Source organism: Mustelus asterias, unplaced genomic scaffold (genome assembly GCF_964213995.1).
Source record: "Mustelus asterias unplaced genomic scaffold, sMusAst1.hap1.1 HAP1_SCAFFOLD_425, whole genome shotgun sequence".
Classification (NCBI taxonomy): domain Eukaryota; kingdom Metazoa; phylum Chordata; class Chondrichthyes; order Carcharhiniformes; family Triakidae; genus Mustelus; species Mustelus asterias.
Window position 1 is genome coordinate 339,480 of NW_027590380.1, and position 8,021 is coordinate 347,500.

Below are 8,021 nucleotides of genomic sequence, written 5' to 3' on the forward strand. Positions count from 1 at the left end.
TCCGTTCAGCGCGGCCGATGGTCTCAACCATTCCGGCCGCCGGCGGAGCTCCACCCGGGGCTGCAACCGGGTGAGGTCCGGGGCCCTCGGTCGTGCCCGTCGGCTGGACCATCTCTCTTGCCAGAGACTAAGTCCAGTTTGGTTAATGATTTACCAGAGCTCCGTTCAGCGCGGCCGATGGTCTCAACCATTCCGGCCGCCGGCGGAGCTCCACCCGGGGCTGCAACCGGGTGAGGTCCGGGGCCCTCGGTCGTGCCCGTCGGCTGGACCATCTCTCTTGCCAGAGACTAAGTCCAGTTTGGTTAATGATTTACCAGAGCTCCGTTCAGCGCGGCCGATGGTCTCAACCATTCCGGCCGCCGGCGGAGCTCCACCCGGGGCTGCAACCGGGTGAGGTCCGGGCCCTCGGTCGTGCCCGTCGGCTGGACCATCTCTCTTGCCAGAGACTAAGTCCAGTTTGGTTAATGATTTACCAGACCTCCGTTCAGCGCGGCCGATGGTCTCAACCATTCCGGCCGCCGGCGGAGCCCCACCCGGGGCTGCAGCCGGGTGAGGTCCGGGCCCTCGGTCGTGCCCGTCGGCTGGACCATCTCTCTTGCCAGAGACTAAGTCCAGTTTGGTTAATGATTTACCAGACCTCCGTTCAGCGCGGCCGATGGTCTCAACCATTCCGGCCGCCGGCGGAGCCCCACCCGGGGCTGCAACCGGGTGAGGTCCGGGCCCTCGCTCGAGGGGAAGGCACCCCCGGCCGCGGCCGGTGCCCAGGCCGCCGCTTTTCCGACGGCCGAAAAAGTCGGAAAAACGGCCGAAAATCCGGGGAAATACTAGCCCAATCTGGCCGAACGGCCGTCGGGGCGGCGGGCCCGGTGCGGTCCCGGCAGACCTGGGGGCTCGAGCGGGGCCCTGCTTCGATTTTCCTCCTTCAATGCAGCAAACTCAAAACTGGTTAATGAGTTGCCACATGTCATTGCCATCGCCTTCCTGCTATTCTGCAGGTACCCCGCCAACCCACCGTGCCAGAAAATGCAAGTGGCCACCTCGGCGGGGTGTGCCCCGGTAGTCCTACCGGGGAAGGGGCCCGGAGGCCCCGCAAAACGGTTCAATCTCAACTCCATCCCCACTTCCGGGGGTAACTGGTTAACCAGCCTCGGGACTCCCCTGCCAGAAAATGCGAGTGGCCACCTCGGCGGGACGGATCCGCCGAGCTCTGCGGGAAACCGTGCACCCTGCCCCGCCACCACCGACCGGATCTGACTTCATAGAGCTCCGTGCGGCTCCCATTTTTGCTCTGCGGGGCCAGGGAGCCTCCGAATCGGAAGGACTACCGCCATCGCGGGTGCATCACTGCTGCCGGGTGGCCACGGCCTGCCAGCCCTCACCTGGACCCCCCCCTCCTGCGCCAGGGGCCAAGTCCAGTTTGGTTAATGAGTTACCCGAGCTCCGTTCAGCGCGGCCGATGGTCTCAACCATTCCGGCCGCCGGCGGAGCTCCTCCGGGGCTGCAAACGGGTGAATTCCGGGCCCTCGCTCGAGGGGAAGGCACCCCCGGCCGCGGCCGGTGGCCAGGCCGCCGCTTTTCCGACGTCCGAAAAAGTCGGAAAAACGGCCAAAAATCCGGAGAAATACTAGCCCATTCTGGCCGAACGGCCGTCGGGGCGGCGGCCCGGTGCGGTCCCGGCAGACCTGGGGGCTCGAGCGGGGCCCTGTTTCGATTTTCCGCCTTCAATGCAGCAAAGTCAAAACTGGTTAATGAGTTGCCACATGTCATTGCCATCGCCTTCCTGCTATTCTGCAGGTACCCCGCCAACCCACCGTGCCAGAAAATGCAAGTGGCCACCTCGGCGGGGTGTGCCCCGGTAGTCCTACCGGGGAAGGGGCCCGGAGGCCCCGCAAAACGGTTCAATCTCAACTCCATCCCCACTTCCGGGGGTAACTGGTTAACCAGCCTCGGGACTCCCCTGCCAGAAAATGCGAGTGGCCACCTCGGCGGGACGGATCCGCCGAGCTCTGCGGGAAACCGTGCACCCTGCCCCGCGACCACCGACCGGATCTGACTTCATAGAGCTCCGTGCGGCTCCCATTTTTGCTCTGCGGGGCCAGGGAGCCTCCGAATCGGAAGGACTACCGCCATCGCGGGTGCATCACTGCTGCCGGGTGGCCACGGCCTGCCAGCCCTCACCTGGACCCCCCCTCCTGCGCCAGGGGCCAAGTGCAGTTTGGTTAATGAGTTACCCGAGCTCCGTTCAGCGCGGCCGATGGTCTCAACCATTCCGGCCGCCGGCGGAGCTCCTCCGGGGCTGCAAACGGGTGAATTCCGGGCCCTCGCTCGAGGGGAAGGCACCCCCGGCCGCGGCCGGTGGCCAGGCCGCCGCTTTTCCGACGTCCGAAAAAGTCGGAAAAACGGCCAAAAATCCGGAGAAATACTAGCCCATTCTGGCCGAACGGCCGTCGGGGCGGCGGCCCGGTGCGGTCCCGGCAGACCTGGGGGCTCGAGCGGGGCCCTGTTTCGATTTTCCGCCTTCAATGCAGCAAAGTCAAAACTGGTTAATGAGTTGCCACATGTCATTGCCATCGCCTTCCTGCTATTCTGCAGGTACCCCGCCAACCCACCGTGCCAGAAAATGCAAGTGTCCACCTCGGCGGGAACACCTCCGGTAGTCATGCCGCCGAAGAGGTCCCGAAGGCGGCATGAGGGGGTCAAATCCATCCCGATGGGGACCGACGGTTCTTTTTAAAAACGCGTTTTTTCGCGATTTCAACGGCCGGGCCGCCTCGCCCCGGGTCGCCACGACCCCGAACCGCCACCCGCCGGTCGCCGAAGCCGATAGAGCGCCGCCTACCGGTCATCAAATAATTGGTTAATGAGTTCCCCCGAAGTTGGTTAATGTTTTCCCGGCTGTTGCTTAGTCTGATCCCCGCAGCTCCTGATACTAAGGGCAGCTGCTTAATGTACTGCCCCCTGTTGGACAATGGCTTCCCCGCCGTTGGTTGATGCTTTACCCGCCTCTGGTGGATGTTTTCCCGAAACTGGTTAATGAGTTCCCACGAAACTGGTTAATGAGTTCCCACGAAGTTGTTTTCCCCGCTGCTGGTTCATTTGCACCCCGCTGCTCCTGATACTAAGGGCAGCTGCTTAATGTGCTCCCCCCTGTTGGACGAAGGCTTCCCCGCCGTTGGTTGATGCTTTCCCCGCCTCTGGTTGATGTTTTCCCGAAACTGGTTAATGAGTTCCCCCGAAACTGGTTAATGAGTTCCCACGAAACTGGTTAATGAGTTCCCCCGCGGTTGGTTGATCTTTTCCCGGCTGTTGCTTAATCTGATCCCCGCTGCTCCTGATACTTAGGGCAGCTGCTTAATGTACTGCCCCCTGTTGGACAATGGCTTCCCCGCCGTTGGTTGATGCTTTACCCGCCTCTGGTGGATGTTTTCCCGAAACTGGTTAATGAGTTCCCACGAAACTGGTTAATGAGTTCCCACGAAGTTGTTTTCCCCGCTGCTGGTTCATTTGTACCCCGCTGCTCCTGAGACTAAGGGCAGCTGCTTAATGTGCTCCCCACTGTTGGACAAAGGCTTCCCGGCCGTTGGTCGATGCTTTCCCCGCCTTTGGTGGAGGATTTCCCGAAACTGGTTAATGAGTTCCCACGAAACTGGTTAATGAGTTCCCACGAAGTTGTTTTCCCCGCTGCTGGTTCATTTGCACCCCGCTGCTCCTGATACTGAGGGCAGCTGCTTAACGTGCTCCCCCCAGTTGGACGAAGGCTTCCCCGCCGTTGGTCGATGCTTTCCCCGCCTCTGGTGGATGTTTTCCCGAAACTGGTTAATGAGTTCCCCCGAAACTGGTTAATGAGTTCCCACGAAGCTGTTTTCCCCGCTGCTGGTTCATTTGTACCCCGCTGCTCCTGATACTAAGGGCAGCTGCTTAATGTGCTCCCGCCTGTTGGACAATGGCTTCCCCGCCGCTGGTTGATGTTTTCCCCGCCTTTGGTGGAAGGTTTCCCGAAACTGGTTAATGAGTTCCCCCGAAACTGGTTAATGAGTTCCCACGAAACTGGTTAATGAGTTCCCCCGCGGTTGGTTGATCTTTTCCCGGCTGTTGCTTAATCTGATCCCCGCTGCTCCTGATACTTAGGGCAGCTGCTTAATGTACTGCCCCCTGTTGGACAATGGCTTCCCCGCCGTTGGTTGATGCTTTACCCGCCTCTGGTGGATGTTTTCCCGAAACTGGTTAATGAGTTCCCACGAAACTGGTTAATGAGTTCCCACGAAGTTGTTTTCCCCGCTGCTGGTCCATTTGTACCCCGCTGCTCCTGAGACGAAGGGCAGCTGCTTAATGTGCTCCCCACTGTTGGACAAAGCCTTCCCGGCCGTTGGTCGATGCTTTCCCCGCCTTTGGTGGAGGATTTCCCGAAACTGGTTAATGAGTTCCCAGGAAACTGGTTAATGAGTTCCCCCGCGGTTGGCTGATCTTTTCCCGGCTGTTGCTTAATCTGATCCCCGCTGCTCCTGATACTAAGGGCAGCTGCTTAATGTGCTCCCCACTGTTGGACAATGGCTTCCCCGCCGTTGGCTGATGCTTTCCCCGCCGTTGGTGGACGTTTTCCCGAAACTGGTTAATGAGTTCCCACGAAACTGGTTAATGAGTTCCCACGAAACTGGTTAATGAGTTCCCCCGCGGTTGGCTGATCTTTTCCCGGCTGTTGCTTAATCTGTTCCCCGCTGCTCCTGAGACTAAGGGCAGCTGCTTAATGTGCTCCCCCCTGTTGGACAAAGGCTTCCCCGCCGTTGGTTGATGCTTTCCCCGCCTCTGGTGGAAGATTTCCCGAAACTGGTTAATGAGTTCCCCCGAAACTGGTTAATGAGTTCCCACGAAGCTGTTTTCCCCGCTGCTGGTTCATTTGTGCACCGCTGCTCCTGATACTAAGGGCAGCTGCTTAATGTGCTCCCCACTGTTGGACAATGGCTTCCCCGCCGTTGGTTGATGCTTTCCCCGCCTTTGGTGGACGTTTTCCCGAAACTGGTTAATGAGTTCCCACGAAACTGGTTAATGAGTTCCCACGAAGCTGTTTTCCCCGCTGCTGGTTCATTTGTACCCCGCTGCTCCTGATACTAAGGGCAGCTGCTTAATGTGCTCCCCACTGTTGGACAATGGCTTCCCCGCCGTTGGTTCATGTTTTCCCCGCCTTTGGTGGAAGTATTCCCGAAACTGGTTAATGAGTTCCCACGAAACTGGTTAATGAGTTCCCCCGCGGTTGGCTGATCTTTTCCCGGCTGTTGCTTACTCTGATCCCCGCTGCTCCTGATACTAAGGGCAGCTGCTTAATGTGCTCCCGTCTGTTGGACAATGGCTTCCCCGCCGTTGGTTGATGCTTTCCCCGCCTTTGGTGGACGTTTTCCCGAAACTGGTTAATGAGTTCCCACGAAACTGGTTAATGAGTTCCCACGAAACTGGTTAATGAGTTCCCCCGCGGTTGGCTGATCTTTTCCCGGCTGTTGCTTAATCTGATCCCCGCTGCTCCTGATACTAAGGGCAGCTGCTTAATGTGCTCCCCACTGTTGGACAATGGCTTCGCCGCCGTTGGTTGATGCTTTCCCCGCCTTTGGTGGATGTTTTCCCGAAACTGGTTAATGAGTTCCCACGAAACTGGTTAATGAGTTCCCACGAAGTTGTTTTCCCCGCTGCTGGTTCATTTGTACCCCGCTGCTCCTGATACTAAGGGCAGCTGCTTAATGTGCTCCCCCCTGTTGGACAAAGGCTTCCCCGCCGTTGGTTGATGCTTTCCCCGCCTCTGGTTGAAGTTTTCCCGAAACTGGTTAATGAGTTCCCACGAAACTGGTTAATGAGTTCCCCCGCGGTTGGCTGTTCTTTTCACGGCTGTTGCTTCATCTGATCCCCGCTGCTCCTGATACTAAGGGCAGCTGCTTAATGTACTCCCCCCTGTTGGACAATGGCTTCCCCGCCGTTGGTGCATGTTTTCCCCGCCTCTGGTTGATGTTTTCCCGAAACTGGTTAATGAGTTCCCACGAAACTGGTTAATGAGTTCCCACGAAGCTGTTTTCCCCGCTGCTGGTTCATTTGTGCACCGATGCTCCTGATACTAAGGGCAGCTGCTTAATGTGCTCCCCCCTGTTGGACAATGGCTTCCCCGCCGTTGGTTCATGTTTTCCCCGCCTTTGGTGGAAGTTTCCCCGAAACTGGTTAATGAGTTCCCACGAAACTGGTTAATGAGTTCCCAGGAAACTGGTTAATGAGTTCCCCCGCGGTTGGCTGATCTTTTCCCGGCTGTTGCTTAATCTGTTCCCCGCTGCTCCTGAGACTAAGGGCAGCTGCTTAATGTGCTCCCCACTGTTGGACAAAGGCTTCCCCGCCGTTGGTTGATGCTTTCCCCGCCTTTGGTGGAAGATTTCCCGAAACTGGTTAATGAGTTCCCACGAAACTGGTTAATGAGTTCCCAGGAAACTGGTTAATGAGTTCCCCCGCGGTTTCCTGATCTTTTCCCGGCTGTTGCTTAATCTGATCCGCGCTGCTCCTGATACTAAGGGCAGCTGCTTAATGTGCTCCCCCCTGTTGGACAATGGCATCCCCGCCGTTGTTTGATGTTTTCCCCGCCTTTGGTTGATGTTTTCCCGAAACTGGTTAATGAGTTCCCACGAAACTGGTTAATGAGTTCCCACGAAACTGGTTAATGAGTTCCCACGAAGTTGTTTTCCCCGCTGCTGGTTCATTTGTACCCCGCTGCTCCTGATACGAAGGGCAGCTGCTTAATGTGCTCCCCCCTGTTGGACAATGGCTTCCGCGCCGTTGGTGCATGTTTTCCCCGCCTTTGGTGGAAGTTTTCCCGAAACTGGTTAATGAGTTCCCACGAAACTGGTTAATGAGTTCCCCCGCGGTTGGCTGATCTTTTCCCGGCTGTTGCTTAATCTGATCCCCGCTGCTCCTGATACTAAGGGCAGCTGCTTAATGTGCTCCCCCCCTGTTGGACAATGGCTTCCCCGCCGTTGGTGCATGTTTTCCCCGCCTTTGGTGGATGTTTTCCCGAAACTGGTTAATGAGTTCCCACGAAACTGGTTAATGAGTTCCCCCGCGGTTGGTTGATCTTTTCCCGGCTGTTGCTTAATCTGATCCCCGCTGCTCCTGAGACTGAGGGCAGCTGCTTAATGTGCTCCCCCCTGTTGGACAATGCCTTCCCCGCCGCTGGTTCATGTTTTCCCCGCCTTTGCTGGACGTTTTCCCGAAACTGGTTAATGAGTTCCCACGAAACTGGTTAATGAGTTCCCTGGAAACTGGTTAATGAGTTCCGCCGCGGTTGGCTGATCTTTTCCCGGCTGTTGCTTAATCTCTTCCCCGCTACTCCTGAGACTAAGGGCAGCTGCTTAGTGTACTCCCCGTTGTTGGTTCCTGGCTTCCCCAGTGTTTTGCCTGCCGTTGGTTCATGTCTTCCCGATATTTCGTTCATGTTTTCCCCCGAAGTTGGTGAATGTTTTCCCGGCTGTTGGATAATCTGTTCCCCGCTGCTCCTGAGACTAAGGGCAACTGCTTAATGTACTCCCCGCTGGTGGTTAATGGCTTCCCCGGTGTTTGTTCAACCCCCCGCACCCGCGGTTAGGGTTAGGGTTCGGGTTAGGGTTAGGGTCAAGGCACAGGCAGAAACACGCCCTTACTACACACTCCATGCTCACAAGCACTCCACATTGACTCTCCACGCCCGCACAGGCGCCCCTCACGCCGGCCACACTTTCAAATTGCTCCGTTAGGGTTAGGGTTAGGGTTAGGGCTAGGGCTAGGGCTCGGGTTAGGGTTCGGGTGACGGCTACGGTTAGGGTTAGCGCTAGGGTTAGGGTTAGTGTTAGGGTCAAGGCACAGGCAGAAACACGCCCTTACAACACACTCCATGCTCACAAGGACTCCACATCGACTCTCCACGCCCGCACAGGCGTCCCTCGCGCCGGCCACACTTTCAAATTGCTCCCTTAGGGTTAGGCTTAGGGTTAGGCTAGGGTTAGGGTTAGGGCTAGGGCTCGGGC